This window comes from Scylla paramamosain, chromosome 27 (genome assembly GCF_035594125.1).
Source record: "Scylla paramamosain isolate STU-SP2022 chromosome 27, ASM3559412v1, whole genome shotgun sequence".
In the NCBI taxonomy this organism is placed as follows: domain Eukaryota; kingdom Metazoa; phylum Arthropoda; class Malacostraca; order Decapoda; family Portunidae; genus Scylla; species Scylla paramamosain.
Window position 1 is genome coordinate 10,004,309 of NC_087177.1, and position 20,045 is coordinate 10,024,353.

Genomic DNA, 20,045 nt, shown 5'->3' on the forward strand with positions numbered 1-20,045 from the left:
GAAGCAGGTGTCGCTCTTGGAGATAATCCCTTCATGCGGGTGTCATGCGCCGCCTCACTGCAGTAAATATCCGCCTTCCAGCACAACCACCTCCCAATGTGAGTATGCTTAGCTGTCTGTTAAAATCATTCTTTCGCTGAGCCGTCTGGTAAATTTATTCTTTTCCGTGTCTTCGGATGGAAGTCAAACATATACTCGTGTGTTAAAGAATAGACATCAGCATGTGTTGATGGCAGACTGCAGCCAAGAAATGATAAAGGAAAAAAATTGTTATATATTCCATTACCTGATATCTTTCCACTGCAAACACTCACGTCGCGCGGGTGTTAAGAGTGTAAGAGTGCAAGAATAAAACTCATATCATAGTCCACCATAATGTGCGACCAGGGAGTGAAAATAGAAAACGGACACGATGCAAGAACAAGTAGCGAGTCAGGTGAAGATGGGCAGGTATTCTTGGGGGAGGGAAGAGAGGGAAGGAGGGTGGTGAGGAGAGGAGTGTATACTGATCCGTGGAAGTGGCCATTGTAACTGAAGGGCGGAACGGTAAGTGATGCAGGATGTGAGGCGGGGATGCAGAGATTGGATTGAGTCAGCGAAAAAGAGGAGAGCTGGTGAAGCGAGCAACCTCAGAGTGTCGTGGGTTTGATGGTGGACTGTCTCGTGTGTCCATAATAATTGATCTCCTCTGACCAACCGCTGGACCAGTCAATACTCGTTTGATTCAGTTTTTGTCACAGCGGCTGTCATAACTAGTTAAGAGTATTGCAGACGCATCGGTAGCCAGTGTTATCTAATTTACTTCAGCACGTTTGCTGATACGGTGTCTTTACCGTCTCCGTCTGCTTCGCCCTCAATTTCTATCGCTGGGATTGGTAATCTGAGACACAAATTGTTCACTGCTGCTATCACACCATTCTGTCAGTTCACGTCTTATGACTTTAAACTTCAGTGGTAAAATGAAGTTATTATTTTAGGAGATTCTGAGCTAATATAGACAAATCACGATATTATGGTTGATATTTTCTTCTTATTTTGAGTTTCATATTCAACACACGATTGTCTTCCTTTTTCTCTCCCTCTACCATACGTAAGCTCAAGATAAAAATTCTCTATATTCGTCTTTGAACAATTCAAGTTTAATAATTCTGTAAGGTTTCAAATTTCTGATCTGTTATGCAGGGCTAGTAAACTGCATTCTTCTCTACTAATATTATTATCATTAAGAAAAAGTAATTTCATATGATTTGTTTACCGAACACATATCTGATTCTTTGCACGTATGCGCACGCGCGTGCGGACACGGACGCACACACACACACACACACACACACACACACACACACACACACACAGTAAGACGTTACATTGAACACAAAGAAGTGCACCACGTGACCGCCGGTCGTCCTTTGCCTGACTTTTTATTTTTAGGAAAAGCAGAATAGGCAGAAAAGCGCCCACGCCCTCCTACCTGTTTGGATTCTCACTGGGTTTATTTAACGTGGATCCAATTGCAACGCATTTCCATACTACGCAGTCACGGCGGCGGCGGCGAGAGCGAGGCAGCCTTCCCTCAGCCCTCGGCAAGGCGGCGGTTGGTCACTACGAGCACGAAGACCCCAGTGAGATGATAAATTCAGCAGGTATGAGCTACTCGGCTTAATGAGACCAAATCTTCTGTATGAATAAGCATCCCAACGTAAAACTTCCCTGTCACATCCTTGCTCCGTGCCCGCCGTTTACACTATCTCCCCCTCTTTTTCCTCCTCCTCCTCCTCCTCCTCTTGCGCCAACCTGCTACCCTTCACCTCCCCCTCCTATCATGGTACTGACCGCCCTCCACCCTCCCTTTAAAGGCGCCAGGCCCCTCCACTCCCTCCACCACCAGCATCATGCCGCACGTGCCTGGAGAGTGTGTGGCGGGGAGGCAGGGGGGGAGAGGCGCCGCAGGGAGCTGCTGAGATTGGAGGAGGTTGATGTGTGTGTCGTCTGGAGCAGCAGGTGTCGGGGCAGGTTCTGGGGGGGACCAACACGCCTCTCTCGCCCTGGGTATTGCTCCCTCCGTGTCCTCTTCGCCCGGATCCCTTATGTGTGTGTGTGGGGGGGTTGTTGGGGGGTGTTGGACGATAGTCTTGGCTCCTACCGGCGCCCTCCCTCACGCTGTGTGACCTACCCTTCCCCTTCCCCAACTCCTCGTTCCCTCCCTCCCGCTCTCCCTACCTCCTTCCCACCAGTCCTCCCTTCTTCTCCCTCTCCCTCTCCTTCTCGCCCCTCCAGCCTCCCCGTGCCAAACCGGAATGACCTTGACCTTCTCAATTTCCTTTTCACTGACTCACATCTGGTTTTCTGTGCCACCGTTAAGGACGCGTCAGGGTTGAGTTGCATTTTTGGTGATTTTACTTGATTTTGAGTTTTTCTGTATCTTAGTTACGATATTTATTTAAAGCTTTCGTGCTTAATTCATCGATATTATGGTTGGTTTCTCTGTTTCAGCTTAGTGCCTTAGCTTAATAAATCGTGCCATGTCATAAATCATTGTTCTATTTTAAATTTGCGATGGTAATAGATATTCATATACTTAAGAAATAATTAACTGATAGTTGTATTCTGTAATCCTGATAATGTCCTACATTTATGAATCTATATTGTATCATTTTACCACTGCTCTTCCACGCAGAATAAATAAATGAATAAATAAATAAATAAATAAATAAATAAATAAACATTTTTACATAGGTTCTCAACGGAAAAAGTATAATAAACAGAGATTTTTCATACCCCCTGGCTCTGTCTTAGATTATATAATATTTTACTATATTTTTATCGTCGTATCTTATTTTCTTGACGCCATATTTATTCAAACCACTCACCCCTTCCCTCGCCCTGCCGCTTCCCCCCCCCTGCTCCTCCTCTACTCCACTTCTACTTCCCACTAAGGAGTCACCTTGGGCCACTTCGGGTCAACAGCTCTTCTCTTGCCACTCCCTCTCCTCCAATCACTGCACACATATGCCCTTCTTTCTCCAGCTTTCCCTCCCTCCCTCCCGCCCACTAGTCCTCCCTCCCTCCTTGCCTCTCTCCCTCCCGCCCGTGTCTCTTCTTATCCTGCCTGCGTCCTCCTCCCTTCACTTTTTTATCTTTTTTTTTTCCTTCTCCTACGTTGTTTGTTGCTTTGTGCTTCGCTCTCTGCCTGGCGATGAAATATATGAGAATTGAATGGCAAGTGACGGTGATGTATTTTTGCTCCACCCTGTTAGTTGAGTTAACGACGCTGATGATGAATGATGGTAGTAGTAGTGGTGGTGGTGGTGGTGGTGGTCCTTATGTAACTGGTAATTAAAGTGAATGGTGAGGGAGTGCGAAAAGTCTTACGCAGTATCTCGACGCGGCTAATTGGGATTTCGAATTAGAAAAAAAGAAAAAGGAAAAAATGTAACGGTCATTGGCTTTTATTATCTGTTCACTCACTGGTGGGGTTAATGCACAGTGACAGTTAATTTCATCTCGCAGTCAGTCTTCATATAATGAGAGATGAGTGAGTGAAAGCTGGGGACGGTTCATTTTCTATTCGCTACTTATCTGTTTAGTATGGCGATAAATGACTTAATATGACAGTTTATTTCGTTTTGCATTCAGTCTTAACGCAAATTAAGAGTGAGGTCCAATGGTGAGTGAAGGAAAGTGCTTTGTTTCATATACGTAAACATTGATTCTCAGCCAAACCCTCATGATGTTCTAGTATTTATATACTCGTATTCTTTCCATATTTACTCTATTTTTTTTTTTTTTTGTGTGTGTGTGAAGGGCATTGGCCAAGAACAACAAAAAACCTGGTAATTTTTCATGCAATCTATATTTATCATACATTGTGTTTATTATTTATTTATTTATCTATTTATTTATTTATTTATTTATTCAATTATTGAGTGACTGAAATTTGCTAGCTTATTTACTTTTTTTATAAGATTTATTATTGCTCATTCGTTATTTTTTTAGAACTTATAATAGTTACGTATTAAATAAAACACACAGGACTTATATATTTTTTAATTGTCATAGGCACCGCGACCTTGAATACTGGGCGGGGAGGGCAAGAGAGTCCTTTTTTTGCGTGGTATACTTTTATGTAGTGCACCTTTCTTTGTGTCTTTCGCTCTCATATTTTTACTTACTCAGATCCTTGTTGAATATGTTTATCGAATATTTTTTTTTCACTGCTATGATGATATACTGTGTGTGTGTGTGTGTGTGTGTGTGTGTGTGTGTGTGTGTGTGTGTGTGTGTGTTTCCATCTATCCATTTGTCTGTCTGTATGCCTGTCTGTCTGTCTATTTGTCTATTTGTCTTCCCCTTTTCTTCTGTCTTCGTTTGTCTGTTTGTCTGTTTGTATGTCTGTTACACACACACACACACACACACACACACACTCTCTCTCTCTCTCTCCTCATTCTCCTCATTCTCCTCGATCTCTCCCCACTCCCTCTCCCACTCCCACCCAACACCCACCCCGCAACACATCCCGTCTCATACCCTCAACTCTTCGTCTCTTTAAATTTTTAACGCCTCTCTCCTCTGAGATTTCAGCCTCACCCCGCGTCCCAGGCCCAGTCGGAGCCCACCCCGAGCCCCGGCCTTCTCCCCGCCCAGCATATCTTCCCCCCATCAAGAAAGATCCTCCCGTATGCTCAAGAACCGGTCCCAGCTCCAATCTCAGCTTGCCCCGCCCGAGGTTGTGACCACTACACGCCCACCGGGAAACGAGGCTGGCAGGGGGCGGCGCCTATACCTGGTGGTGGTGATGGTGGTGGTGGGAGAGGAGGGATCCAGGGGTGGTTACGTTTGGAGTGTGGAGTAAAGAGAAGAGGGTGGAGGGTCGGTCGGCAGGTGGAACAAGTGGATGTTTGTGGCTGAGAACAGTTGGCTTGGTCGCTTGCTTGCTTGGTTGGGTCAAAGATCTCAAGTGCAGGAGAGAATCTGTTTGAATTTTTTTTCTTGTCTCCATACTTGTTGTTGCACTGATTTTTCCTGATTTTTCTTTTTTTTTACTTTTTTTATAGCTCCAAATCGTGCAAATCATGATGTATAAGTGCGCAGTATTTTCTTACTTTTTTCTTTCTTCCTTCTTTTCTTTCTTCCTTTCTTTTTCCTTCCTTCTTTTTTTCTTTCTTATCTTCTTTCTTTCCTCATTTTTTTCTTTCTTCCTTCCCTTATTCCTTCCTTCCTTCCTTTCCTCATTCCTTCCTTTTCTTCCTTCCTTCCTTCCTTCTTCCCTCTTTCCCATTTTCCTTCCTTCATTCATTCATTCTTTCGGCAGATGCAACTGAATACGAATATTTTTATATAATTTAAGCTACACAGATTTTTTTTATCATTCTTTATCAGAGTATGCAAATCATGATATATACTTTTGCAATACTTTCTTATCTTCCTTTTTTTTATGTTTGAGTTTTTTCGCTATGCACATTATTACAATTTTCTTTTTTACTCTTTTCTTTCGTAGCTCGTGCAAATCATGGTAGTATATACAGACGCAATTTCTTTTTCTCTCTTTCTTTCATATTTCTTGTTTTGCTTTCTTCTTTCTTCCTGATGTTTGCATTACAATTTTTCTTTATCTATACGTTGTTTCTACATTGATTTCTCACTTGACCAGTATTTTCTTCCTTTTTCCTTTCTTTTACTTTCTTTCCCTCTTTCTTCCTTCCTTTGTTTTTTTCTTTCTTTGTCCTTTCTTTGGGCTATTGCCTCCCTCCCTCCATTTCTTCTTCCTTCTCTTTTTCCTTTCGTTTCCTCCCTTCCTTCATTTCTTTCTTCGTTTCTTTTTTATTTTCTTTTTTTCTTTCTTTCCTTCTTTCCTTCCTTCTTTCTTTCCTTCCTTCATTCCTTCTTTCCTTCCTTTCTTCCACCCATTCCTTTACTTTTTTTTTTTTCTTCGTCTCTTTCTTCCTCTCCAGCAAGGTGCTCAATGATTTATGAAGTCTGTGTTTACCTGCGTGATGGGCTCAGGGTTGGGTAGCCAGCTGAGGCTCCATACCGGCCCGGCCCCCTTACTGATGGGTCACGCGTAAGCTGGAATTAACAGATGCATATCACGATGAACAACTCAATCAGTGCGAGAAAAACATCGCCTCTCGTGTACCCAAGATGCTCAGTGGCTTTTTTCTGTCTCTGTCTCTCTGTCTGTAGGTGTATATGTATGTGTTTGCGTGTTGTGTGTGTAGCTAGTGGTGGTAATAGTAGTAGTAGTAGTAGTAGTAGTAGTAATAGCAGCAGCAGTAGTAGACGTAGTAGCAGTCGAAGTAGTAGAAATAGTCATATATGTCTTCCCGTCCTCACATCGCACATTACCACTGACACTACATAATTTTTTTTCAACGTACTCAGGCGGTAACGTTCCCTCCCCATTAAAGGCGTCATGTCGCCAGCCTGCCGCGCCGCTACGCCCTGTCCGCGTGTCTCCTTGGGGTGCGGGAACTGACGGACGCAGACGAGAATCCGCCAAGCAACACTTAACCTACGCATAAGCAAGCACCCGCCCAATCACACACACACACACACACACACACAGTCAGTCAATCTCTCTCTCTCTCTCTCTCTCTCTCTCTCTCTCTCTCTCTCTCTCTCTCTTTCTCTCTCTCTCGATAATTTGACATGTTATTTCTCGTTTAATGAACATTGTACACGATAAAAGGCGCAGTGATGAATGGAGGGCGTCCTATCATGCGGGGAACAACTCGGGAGGCAGGCGGCGCGTTCTGAAGCAGCAGACAGAACTCTTAAATATACGCTCCTCACGTTCTTTTCGGGTTTCCCTTTATGGGCACCAAAACTACGTGTGACTTGGAACATGTTGAGTTTCGTGGTATAAAAAGTGTCGCTAATGATACTACTGCTCCTCTTGGTTTTGTTCCTGTTGCCACTGCTGCTGCTACTACTGTTACTGCTACTTATATTACTGTTACATTGCTATTACATCACCACCATCACTGCTACTACTGCTCTTACCACCACCACCACCACCATTATCACCACCATCACCACCACCGCTACATTCAACAGAGATATAATAAGCATAATATAAATACAATGAAAAAAAATGATAGTCTTTTTTTCCCACTAGCGAAGGACCTTCACTCTTCTCAATATCTTCGCGTTTCGCTGTCTGGAATATAGTAATAAAAATGGAGTTTAATAATAAAAGCTGCTAAAAACAATTATAGATTTATCTCTGTCAGCCAGCCAGTAATACTCCAGTCACTGTACGTTGAGATTCTGACAGTAATAGGTGTGTTCATGTAGGAAAGGAGAGAGGGAGAGTAGGAGGCAGGGAGGGAGGAAGGAAAGATGGAGTGGAGTGGAGGGAAGGAAGGAGAGGAGGAGGAAAGCAGAGAGGGAGGAAGAAGGGACTGGGAACCTGTAGCAAATTTCGACACACACACACACACACACACACACACACACACACACACACACACACACACACACACACACACACACATTCATTGACCTTGAAAGTCCTCCCTTGCTGTTGCTGACCTCTGTGTGCGTGCGTGTGTGTGTTGGCTGCCTTTCCTTCTTAGTCTCTAGTCCCTCTCCCTCCCTCTCTCAGCTCCCTCTCTCCCTCCACACCATCCTAGTCTCTTAGCGTCCCTGTTTGACTTTAAAATTTTGCTCCCCTTCAGCCTCACTCTCACCTCTTTACCATTCTAATCTGTGGCCCAAGTTCCCCTTCCCTTAATGTCTAACCTCCTTCCCATAGCCGCCTATTTACCCTTCACCTGCAATCTCCTCAGCGTATCTTTACTGCTTCTAACTTTAACTCTGCATCCCTAGTCAATATTGTTCGTTCCCATGTTTTTTTCTTGGGTTATGTCAGCTTTGTTATGTTCGATGTTAGACTTTATTGTATTTTGTTTCCTTTCCTTTGTTTTTTTTTTTTCTTTTTAATCATATTTTAATGTCTTTTTTTTTATTTTTTTTTATCCTTGGCGTGTAATTTTCTCTATCAAGATCTTTTCTTTACTTCACACATACTGAAACCAAATAAATTTCGTATCCTTGTCTTTTTTTTTTCATATTTTCAAGACCACTCTCTCTCTTAATTTCTCCTTTACAAACTTCCTTATCAATAAATTTTCTATCTCTTATATTTACTTAAACTTAGACCGAGCTGTTTCTTTAGCCGTGTTAAAATCTCTGATCTTTTCTCTTGGATCCTTATAGTATAACACTTAATATGATAATGTTAGTTGTGATAGTAGACTATAATATCAATGCTTTCCTTCTTAACAGATAATCTTAACAGGTAATCTTTCTCTTGTTGACCTATATTTATACTCAGAAAGAACCTTCTTCTCTATTATTTCAGGTGTCTGGTTCTCTATTATGACCCTCTTTCACTGACCTTTCAAGTTCCTGCTCCTCTATTACTCTGAATGATAGACGTTAGCTTGGCAAGGCATCGAGTCCTGAGCGTTACAAAGGCTTGAGAGAACCCTCTGGCCACCTCATCAGTCGCGGGTTTCATTAGAGGGAAGGGACGATATTTCTGCTGTGTGCGACTTGTGGGTCCTTGATTCCAACACACTCATCTTTTTATCCACGCGAGAATAACAAGATGCGGGTCGTATCAAGGTAGTTTAGCGTCGTAGGATATCGTACAAAGAGATGTTACTAGTTCAGCGGGGTCGTCCACCTTTATACAACATGGTGGTATGTAAATATATGCAACTTTCACGCATGCTACTCAAGGCTCGGTATGAATGTATCTAACAAGGTGAATTTTAAGAGTAATTTTTTAGAGGAGTAGAAATATTTATACGAGGAAAAGTAAGGGCTCAAGAATATGGACTCTGGTTCTGCTCACATATTAACACTTAAGACAAATGTCATACTTAAAAGTAGTCTGATGAAAAGCCCTAAATATTTCCACAAATGACTTATATCACTCGTGATAAGACTGATAAAATAACATACACTAAACTCAAATGTTACTGCAATTTTTCTGAATGAATATGCAACATAAAGTTGTGAGTTATTTGATTAAAAGAAAATCTGATGACAAAGAGGAAAGTTTCTTGCGTTTTTATTGAAACACATAAACCAATAAGCTACATTAAGAAACAGTAAGTGATATTGAAAGTGCAGTTCCTTGAGGCACACACGTGCTGACAGATTTTCTTCATCATGAGAGCACAAACCTGTTACGCTCGTGACGGCACAAGGGAAACACAAAAAGCGGGAACAATGACAGGGATTGCAACCTTCTAATATCTTTTAAATACCTCATCTGAACATAATTACCGGATCGTGACCGCAACCTAATGGGAACAAACATCCGTGAACGAATCGTGGAAACAAAACAATCTGGGAGCCACACCTTCGAGACCACCACACTTCTTTTTATGAGATCTTGCTGAGTACCTGCCCCGCCCACACCAAATCTTTCGTAACGCTACAATGGTTAGCAATACTTGTGTGTATCTCTGGGGGGTGGGAGTGTCCTCGAGCGCCTCCACTACTCTGCCCATTAGCCAGCTTACAATCATTCCTACCCATGATCTTGGCTACGGAATCACAAACCCCATCCTTAGCACTATAGTCAGTACAGGACACAGGATTACAAGACCGGTTCATATCCTGTGCTGTGCTTCTGTGGGATTCAGAAACACGTAGTAAGTGCATTAGTGACTGCTTGTCAGGATAGCATGAACCCGGCCTATATAGGGAATGGAAATGGAGAGGTAATTGAAAAAATGTTGTATTCAAGTTCTAGAAAGGAGGACATAGTGGTGTAGAAGGTACTGATTGAAAAACAAAGCTGGGGAGAAAGATATTTGAGGGATGGTGATAAAAAAAAAGGAAGAATAATAGCGCAGAACATTGTAGCAGAAGAAAGATTAGCTGAGAAATAAAAATAAAAGGAGAGATATCAGTGAAGAACGTTGTAGCTGGAAAGGAACGCGGAGGAGAACGTAATTGAATTAATAACAAAAAGGAAGTGACAACAGTGAGGAAGTTGCTGAAGAAAAACAACACGAAGGAAAACATAAATGAAACTAATAAAATGAGACAATAGTAAAGTAACAACTGAATAGGAAACTGAGAAAAGAGAATTGAAGAACAGAAAAAAAAGAAAAAACAATGACGAAGAAAAAAAAGAAACTGAAAAGAAAACGAAGAAAATAAATAACTGACGAATCGTGATCGAAAGAAAGAGAATAATGAAAACGAAACAGTTGAAAAAAAATGAGGAAATGATAGTTGAGGAACAGTAGAAATAGTAATCGTACAAAAAATAAGTAAATAATACAGGAAGAATTAGTTATTGAGGCAGCTGTGACAGGTGAGGAATCCATTTTATGCAACCCTTGTCTCAAAGAAAATAAACCTTCCCACACAACCCTTTCAACTCCCTAATATATTTCAACAAGTCCCAAAAAATCATGTACTTAGTCACTTGTTGTGGACAGGTAGCCACTCAGGTGTGTCCTCTAAGCACTGGTTCAATCGTGTGGACAAGGTATTGCATGTACGTGTGCGTGTGTGGTATTTTAACGTACTGGTTGTGGATAACTCGTCACTTGCGGCAATGTAACGCTTCAATAGTGTAGTGGTCGAATAACTGCATATTCGACTAGTTATTGGTTCGGATACATGGCGACACAGGCAGAACAATGATCTTTTAGACATCAGCAGATATGAAAAAAAAAAAGAAACGAGTACCTTCTGTCCTCACTTCCACCGTGCTTTGTGTTTTGTCTCTCCATGTTAAGTCTGATCTGGAATTATCCTTACAAAATTCAATAACGGATAGATTTCAAGCACATTATATGACTTAAGACAGAGAGAAAAAGTTAAACACAAATTGAGAGAATGTTGTATATTCCTCAACTACGGAACAAGATTGTATATGATGATTCTAAAGGTCTGCAAAGAATAAGAAACCAAAACGTACTCTGTAGTCCTTCCTAGGTTGTCTGATTAACCCTATTATTGCTATCGCTGTTCTTTGTAAACATTCAGGTCCCGTATTCAGAAACGCTTCGCTCTCTCACCAAGACTCCTTTCAAAGGCTACAGAGACGATTAGCAGGTTTCTCAAGAGTTTTCTCCTGCCAGTAATGTAAAAATGTTGTTAATCTGTCACTAGAGCCGTAAAAACACTAAAAAAAAAACAAAAAAACATGCAGTTTCAATTTGAGGCTCTGAATGGTGTGGAAGTGTGGCGCAGAAGTGTTTCAGAATACGAGCACAGGGTGGTGTAAAATTTCTATGCATTTATAAAGAAAGAGAACGAGAGAGAGAGAGAGAGAGAGAGAGAGAGAGAGAGAGAGAGAGAGAGAGAGAGAGAGAGAGAGAGAGAGAGAGAGAGAGAGAGAGAGAGAGAGAGAGAGAAAACGAAAATAAAGGGTCTCAACAAAGTTATAGTGTACACAAATAGATGTCTAACAAGTTATACATTATCAAGAAAAAAAAAGTCTACTAGTGAAAAGCGTAGCACTCTTCTACTCTAACCAGTCGTATAGAAGAGATGGGACAGCGCAGTTGAAGGTTCCTGGAGCAGATAAGTGTTGTGGTGCGCGTGTTGAAAGGTGGCCTTGAGTGTCCCTGGGAGGAGTGTTTACGCAACGCTGGGTTATAAAGGTCAACGAAATGGAGATGAGCAATTCTGGAAGTTGAACCCCTTGTACGCATCTTGCAAACTTATGTAACTGAAGTACGGGTTGTCATTCTTCGTTATCTGAGGAGTGGTTTGAGGGGAGAGAAAGGAAAAAGTTAGAAGTAAGAAAGATACAAACAAAACAAACAAAAGAAACAAAGGGAAGGGAAGAAGGAAGGAAGGAAGGAAGGAAGGAAGGAAGGAGGGAGGGAGTGAAGGAAGAATGGAAGGAATGAAGAAAGGAAGGAAATAAATAAACAAATAAAGAAAGAAAGGAAGAAAGCAAGATAGAAGGAACGGACAAACAGACGAACTAAAGAAAGAAAGAAAGAAAGAAAGAATGAAAGGCTACTCAACAGCTCCCAAAAGGTTAAGTACAAAAGGGTTCCAATGGGATAAGCCAATTAATGGTGACGGTTATGCCGTAAAGAAAAGTAATGTTTGTGATGACCAGCAGAACCTCAAGTTAGTGAAGAAAGACGCGGAAAAGAAAGAACTAACAGAATTATTAATAACGAGTAAATGCCAATATGAAAAAATACGGAATGTACGAAGAGACAAAGGGAAGAGAAGTGCAAAATGTACGCAGTGAAGTCTATTAAGATAAAACAAAAGAAAAATCTGGGCAAAAAATGAGCGAGAGAAGAAAAAAAGAAAAACAAAAGATAAATGAGAGGGAGAAGGCTTAAGGTGTTGTAAGATCCCGCTGAGAAGATGAAGAATGACCCTGATGTCTCGATAAGAACACGTGAAGGTAGAAATAGAGATAACAAGCTTTGGTGTTCTAACTAGTCCACTGCTAACTGAAACATTGCTCCTCATGAAACAATACCGAAAACTAAGCTCTTATACCCGCATGAATCACGTTTTCTTTGATTTATTTTCTTACTGATTTTGTCGTAAGTGTACATAATATATCAAGTAAGTTAATTCATAGTAGCGTCCATTACTTAAAAGCTGCAGTGTGGCTCAAAAGTGACGGGTAAAATTTTCAGTAGGATTCTCCACACTGCTATTTTTCACGAAATTTTACTTCTAAATATCAATGAAATCACAAAATCAACATTACCTCTCAAACAATAAAAACAATGAAATAATATTTTGCTTACCTCCGCCCAAAGGAAGGACGTTGTTAAAGAGCTAAAAAAAAAATATTACTGAGCCTCTTGAATAATTTTCTTCCTAAATCTTTAAAAATAAACCCCTTCCCCCCTCACGAAGCCCTTCATCTCTCCTTCCTCCAGTCTCTGAAGCCCTCCTCCTCCTCCTTCTCTTCCTACATCACCTTTCCTCCTCTTGACTCTTCACCTTCCATCCAGTCGTTACCTTCTTCCCTTTGACACTTCATCCTCGAACTATTCTCTCCCTTCTTCTCCCACCACTCTTCGCCCTCACACCTTTACACCCTTCTTTCACCCCTCCACCGATCTTCCTCACACTTCATCCTCACAACCATCAACCTTTCGCCCTTCCGTCACCCTTCACCCTCACACCATTCTCTCATCCCAGACTCCTTCACCCTCACCCTAGACCCCTTCACCCTCACCCCCTCACCCTTTCACCCCCTCCGGAGCGCTGCGGGTCGTGTTTACAATCAAGGTAGTGATCATGGTGGTGCCTGGAGCGGAGAGGCACGCGACTACCACCACCACCACCACCACACACACACACACACACACACACACACACACACACACACACACACACACACACACACACACACAAAGATGCGCCTTCCCCTATTGTCACTGCTGTTATGGGCATCCTCTTAGTGGCAGGAATCTCTCTTCTATATATTGTCCTTTCTCTCCCTTACATCGCCCCATAAAGCAAGATCGGGATGCGAGTATTACATTAGGATGCATGCCGAGCCCACGTCCACTAGCCTCTACAACCTGCACGACACATTCCTATCGTGAGCTCGCGGAGTACATTCGTCTGCCTTATCACCGCGTTGCAAATAACCTAATGTTACGTCCGGCGCATGATTCACAACCGCAGATCAAAACAAGGCTGTATGAGACCTCACGTGCTTTTGTCACTATCACTAAACACGCTAATGTTACGTCCGCTGAATTAACCCAACTGCTCAAACCCTGAAACCTCACGCACATCGTTTGCCCCTATCAGTAAATGAGCGAATGTTAGTCGGATTAACCCAATTGCTCAAACTGGAGATCAAAACAGCTATCTTCAGCCCCCATACACTTTGTCCCTTTGCCAAATAAGTTCACGGTGCTGCCCTTGAAGTAACCAAACTGCCCAAACCAGCCATCAAAACAGCCGTCCCGATCCCTGCACCACAGGACGCCCCTGCACGGTAAGGCACCCCCCTCCAGGCTCTGCCACGCCCCCTCCAAGCCACTGACCCCTGTTTCGGCTCAAGTAATGGAAGTGTAGCAGTTCAGAGCTGCCTCACACTACCAATTATTGATAACATCACACTGGCCGGCCCATACCGTCCCTTCCTTTCCTTCCTTCTTCCCTCGCTCATCTTCTCTCTTCTTCTCTCCTCTCCTTCCACTCGCTTCTCCACAATTAACTTTTTTTTTAACTCTCTCTCTCTCTCTCTCTCTCTCTCTCTCTCTCTCTCTCTCTCTCTCTCTCTCTCTCTCTCTCTGAGTTAAGCTAAGTAATCTTTCAATTCATGTGTCTTCGGTCTCTATTCTTCTGATTTTATCTGACAAGTCTCATTATTCTCTGTACTATTCGTAAACATAAACCAATAACTACTCGACCACCAAGAGGAGGTAAGGAGTTTGTCCAGTACACACACACCTGCAGAGCTACAAACCCACGACGATGAAAACGTAATAGGACTCTCTTTAAAGCACGTATTTAAATGAAAAACAGACTCCCTCGTTTATAGCTCCTCCCCTCCGTCTCAGCAAAAAAAAAAAGTATATATATATATATATATATATATATATATATATATATATATATATATATATATATATATATATATATATATATATATATATATATATATATATATATATATACTCGTATATATATATATATATATATATTTTTTTTTTTTTTTTTTTTTGGATACTGTAGAAAAATGAAAGACAAAAAGTTGGACTGCTTCAAGTATATTGCATCCACGTCGCACTTTTTTTCACTCCTGTACAATACTGATGGCGCGTCAATGCGAGAGAAAGGAATGAATGCTTCTACGAATACTCTCTCTCTCTCTCTCTCCTTTGCATTCCTTTCTGAGTCCTGGGAAGCAGCGGGTCAGTAGGTAACTCGGCAGACGTTACTATTCCGTCACATCACCATTTAAATCTGGGTCGGGGGTCTGAGTGTGGCGGGGCGAACACGTCAATCACCGGCTCGGGAGTCCATTTGGCTAATCATAAAAGTTCTGATTGCTGGAAGAAAGCTCTATGTAAATCAGGACTCGCTCCCTCTATCATCTCTTTATGAATGCCGGCACGCAAGCCCTCCCTATAAGGCCCAGGGGAGGCGACTCTCACCCCACCAGTCCCCAGCCAGTAGGCCCACAAGACCTGCCTCCCCCCATCCACCATGACGCACAACTCGTGGCACGCGCAGCTGTCCTCCCAGCCAGGGTTACCAGTTCCCCACTAACGCACAGTAATTCCCCGATGCTAATCTCCTCGTGAACTATCACCACCACTTCTCCATATTCCTAAGCCCCACAGTCGAACTCAAGCACCGTGTCACGTGAATATTTTGAAGGGCAGAACAGTGATTCTTGCATGACTAATAACGACTCGGTCACCTGGCGGCCAGGTGCACGTGTTGGGGGGAGTGCAAGTTCATCCCCGTCATCATCCCGCCCGCCGCCCGCCAGCATCAGTGAGGAACCCCCGCCGTTCATCACTCAGCCCACCACCCGCCTGCCTCCACCCTCCCGTCACTGCAGAGGTGGGCGTCTAAGGTCCGAAATCAGGAAACTTGATATTTGAATGTGGAAATGACAGAAACGAGAGGCATATTTGGGGAAGAAAAATGTTCCGTAGATCTCTAAAGAACTTAAATGAGGAAGAAAGATGTATTGTACATCTCCCAGGTACTTAAATGGGGAAATGACAGAAACACTATCAGTATTAGGGGGGAAAAAAAAGCACTGTAAATCTGTCAAGCGTCTCTCAAGCATCAATATCGCTCATTACGTTTCTCCTGACAGACACTCGAAGAAAACGCTTCCTCATCATGAACGACAAGGCGAGCAAAGCGAATCTTGCCAAGACCTTAATGGAAATGCTATCGCTTTCCGAGATAACTTGGGCACCGTGGCCAGATGGTGCGGACAACACACACACACACACACACACACACACACACACATTCTCTCTCTCTCTCTCTCTTTCTCTCTCTTTGTCTGTATGTTTGCCTGCCTATATGTATGTAGGTAGGTGCGTCTATTGTCTCTATCTGTCTGTCTACCTGTATTCCCCTCCCCTCTCTCTCTCTCTCTCTCTCTCTCTCTCTCTCTCTCTCTCTCTCTCTCTCTCTCTCTTGTCAGTCTTATATGCATCTACACGCTCCCACTCCTCCCTTCCCTCAAATTGTATGTATGTCTGTACACACGTGCTGTCATACACCACAAAGGGGCCGCACAAGCCATGGCCAACGATGGTGTGTTCTGTTGATGCTTGTCATACTTAGTCCCACTCGATGAATATTCCTGTCCTGTCTCACTCGCGTTTAAAGTACGGCCGTCCTGTGTGTGTGTGTGTGTGTGTGTGTGTGTGTGTGTGTGTGTGTGTGTGTGTCTATAGCTTCATCCGTGGAAAACTGCAAGCTGCCATTTGATCATGAACGCAGGTGCACGGGGTAAAAAATTTGAAGGAAATGGAAAAATAATACGGAAAAAGCATTCTTCATTACAAAGGGGGATTAATGGGTGGGTTATAAGAAAGGTAAATACAGACATACGTACGAGAAACTGCCGTGTACTGGACACTAATTGTAGTTCCTATATTTCATTTCTTTTGCACTAAAATAATAAAAAAAAAGGAAAGGAAAAGAAAGAAAGTAAGAAAGAAAGAAAGGAAGAAAGAAAGAAAAAGAAAAGGAAAACATGCACAACACATATATACATATCAATAAATCGATATAAAAATGAACTGAGCGAATGTACTTTTCCTTCTTCCTACGACTTGAACTGAGAAAAAAAAAAAGAAACCCATTACAAAAAGGGTTATTGTATGGATGATCAGGAGACGTGATTGCAGATATGTCACAACGTTATGGAAGACTTAACGTTATGGCAGTGACAGAAAAACAGGAAATGAACTCAAGAAGATACACAAAAGGAAAAAGAAATTGTAGCAAGATTTTTTTTTAATTTGATCCTCTCTCTCTCTCTCTCTCTCTCTGCTTGTGCCCCTAGCCAAATTCTTTGATATGTAAAATGAATAAGCAAATAAACAAGTAGATAAATATACAAGAAAGAAAAGAAAAAGAAACAACCAAAGGAAACAATTAAGCATGCAAGCAAGCAAACAAACAAGCAAACGAACAAACAAACAGAAACTAAAACACAAGTTGAGATACTAAAATCAAGAAAATTAACAGGGGAACGCAATACAGCCTCACAGAGCACCGAGCGTTATGGAGGGAAGGAGGGGTTGGGTGGCGGGCGAGGAGAGACGAGGAGGGGCGGGGCGGGGCGGAGCGAGGCCTAACAACTGTTATCACCTAAAGAGACCGTACAGTCCCTGGCGCCACTATTGAGCATTTCACACGTGCGCTTATCGTTGCCTCTGATAGCGAGCGGCTGGCCAGACCCCTCACCGCGGCACTCTCACCGCCACTGCACGTCACACCAACACTGACCACGCGTTTGTTCTCATTTAAATCTGAACCTTTATTGGAAGTCACTCTGATAGAAAACTAATTACCTACCTACCTACCTGGCTGTCTACCTAACTAACTAATTTACTAACTAACTGAATAATTGACTAAATAAATAAACAAATAAAAGCGTGGGAGGCGAAAGAAGAAAAATTTTCATATTCTGGCCGATATTCTTAAATACTCTGAATTCTTATAAGGACTATTTACAAAGAGAGAGAGAGAGAGAGAGAGAGAGAGAGAGAGAGAGAGAGAGAGAGAGAGAGAGAGAGAGAGAGAGAGAGACGGTTAGTCAAGTTCTAAGGATGTGTCCTCATTGATGATACAGAACCCTACTTTAAACTTGATGACAACCTTAGAAATATAAAACTTCCACTACGGTCCCTTTCCCGGTGGTGTTGTGTGAAAGGGGTTTATGGATAATGAAACATCAAGACAATTAAATGTTTAGAATGTGGTCCACTGCATCAATATTGACATGAAAAAACTTCGTTCAATCTTCATTCTCAACTGAAATAATCTTAGTATAAGTTATTGACTGATTAAATTTAACTTCACACACTGCAGTGATATATATATATATATATATATATATATATATATATATATATATATATATATATATATATATATATATATATATATATATATATATATATATAAACACTCCTCACTACTGCACATTAATCTAAGACAGATAGAGACAGTAAAAAGTTAAAGGTGAAGTATGCACAATATAAGGAAAGACAATTAAAGATTCAATGTTTTACCCTTTTGAATAATATCTCTCGTTTATGCAGCAGGAGAAAGAGCAGAAGACTTAAGAAAAAGATTAAAGATGCAGTGAGAGAAGGCATGTTTGTAATGGGTGACTGAGGAAGACCCAGAAAACGAGACGCGTTGAAGGTTAATCCACTGTGGCGACCCCTATCGGGGGCAGCTGAAAGAAAGTAATATTTCTCATTATTTCACCTCCCTGTCACTCAACGAGCGAGAGGACTCGATCACACACACACACACACACACACACACACACACACACACAGAGAAAGAGAGAGAGAGAGAGAGAGAGAGAGAGAGAGAGAGAGAGAGAGAGAGAGAGATGGTATCTTTACCGCTTCTCAATGACCCTAACTCCCCAGCCACTCCGCTGCTGATAACCAAACGAAAAAAGATACAAAGAAAGACGCCGCGTAGGTTCCCTCACCCCGTTCGCTGGCCCGCTCCCTTATACATTGGCAAAATAAACAAAGGTGTGGCGATGGTATGCTGCCAGGGAAGAGACAGAACCCAAGATAGCAAGAGGTCAAGAAGGAAGTGATTTTTCAAGGCCAAACAACATTAACCAGTGGAGAGTTAGATATCTGCGTCTACTGTGATTTTTTTTTTTTTGCTTCATTGGATTTATATTATGATGCATCGCTTTGATACAGGCATATCTTCTGTGGTTAAATTAAATTAAGGTCTGTATTTTGACACGCTTTTTGCTGTCATAAAATATATATATATATATATATATATATATATATATATATATATATATATATATATATATATATATATATATATATATATATATATATATATATATATATATATATATATATATATATATTGTAAAATTTATTGTCAAATATTAAGAGGGAGAGATTCCATTTTCTCCTTTTTCTAAGCGATGAAATTACCTCTTGGAATAGCAAAGGAATGATCTCTTGGAATGGCAGCGTAAGCAAAAACAATAATGTTTAAAAATGACTGTATACACATAGAGGGGAGCAAGTTACGTTCTTTATAAACAAAAATATTCTAGCTATAAATTACTAAAATAGACAAGAGGTTACGTATTCTCTAAGCAATGGATATAAACAAGCAGACGAAAAGCTTACTTTTTTTTTCTAAGCAAAGGATATAATGGTGTAACATTTTTTTCTTACCAAGAGAATATAAGCTCAAACAAAGACTCAGAATCACCCCTTCCTTCTGACTGATCCTCGCGTGTCAACCCTTTGCCTAACTCCACTCACGTCCCTTCCTTGTCTCCTTTAAGTTTGCGTGCTGCCTCTAATGACGCGACAAAGTGCTCGGTGTTCCTGTTATCAAGCAGTGCTCACCTTCACTAATATTAATGGTTTTCCTTTACAAGAAAAAGAAAATAAATAAATAAAATCACAGCGCGTTTCTCGCCTACCTGAATTCGGCGTTCCATCATCATCTTCCCTGGCTCTTTTTCACCTGTACGGAAAGAGAGACGACAGGTAAGTACAAGTTAGTGATTTTGTGTGTGTGAATGTTTGTATGTTTGAGTGAAAATAATCTTTGTTCTCTATCAACGGTTTATGATTAGAATTTTATACCTATTTTAACATTATGTATTTCTTGTAGTGAACTCAGAGGATGATGATGATGATTATGCATGTATGTATGTATGTATGTATGTATGTATGTACGTATGTATGTATATATGTATTTATGTATTTATGTATGTATGTATGCATGTATGCATGCATGTATGTATGGAGAGATGGACAAATTAATTCACTAATCCATGT

At 41.5% G+C, this 20,045-nt stretch overlaps 1 long non-coding RNA gene across 2 annotated transcripts in view; it reads right to left on the reverse strand.

Moving 5' to 3' along the window:
- The window catches only part of LOC135114192 (uncharacterized), a 121,792-nt gene extending 102,062 nt beyond the window's left edge, over positions 1 to 19,730 (reverse strand). For both annotated transcript variants that reach the window (XR_010275429.1, XR_010275428.1), the window contains exon 1: positions 19,685 to 19,730. This is a non-coding gene — a long non-coding RNA (uncharacterized LOC135114192). The remainder of the gene's footprint in view (positions 1 to 19,684) is intronic.
- Between the last annotated feature and the right edge of the window lie 315 nt (positions 19,731 to 20,045).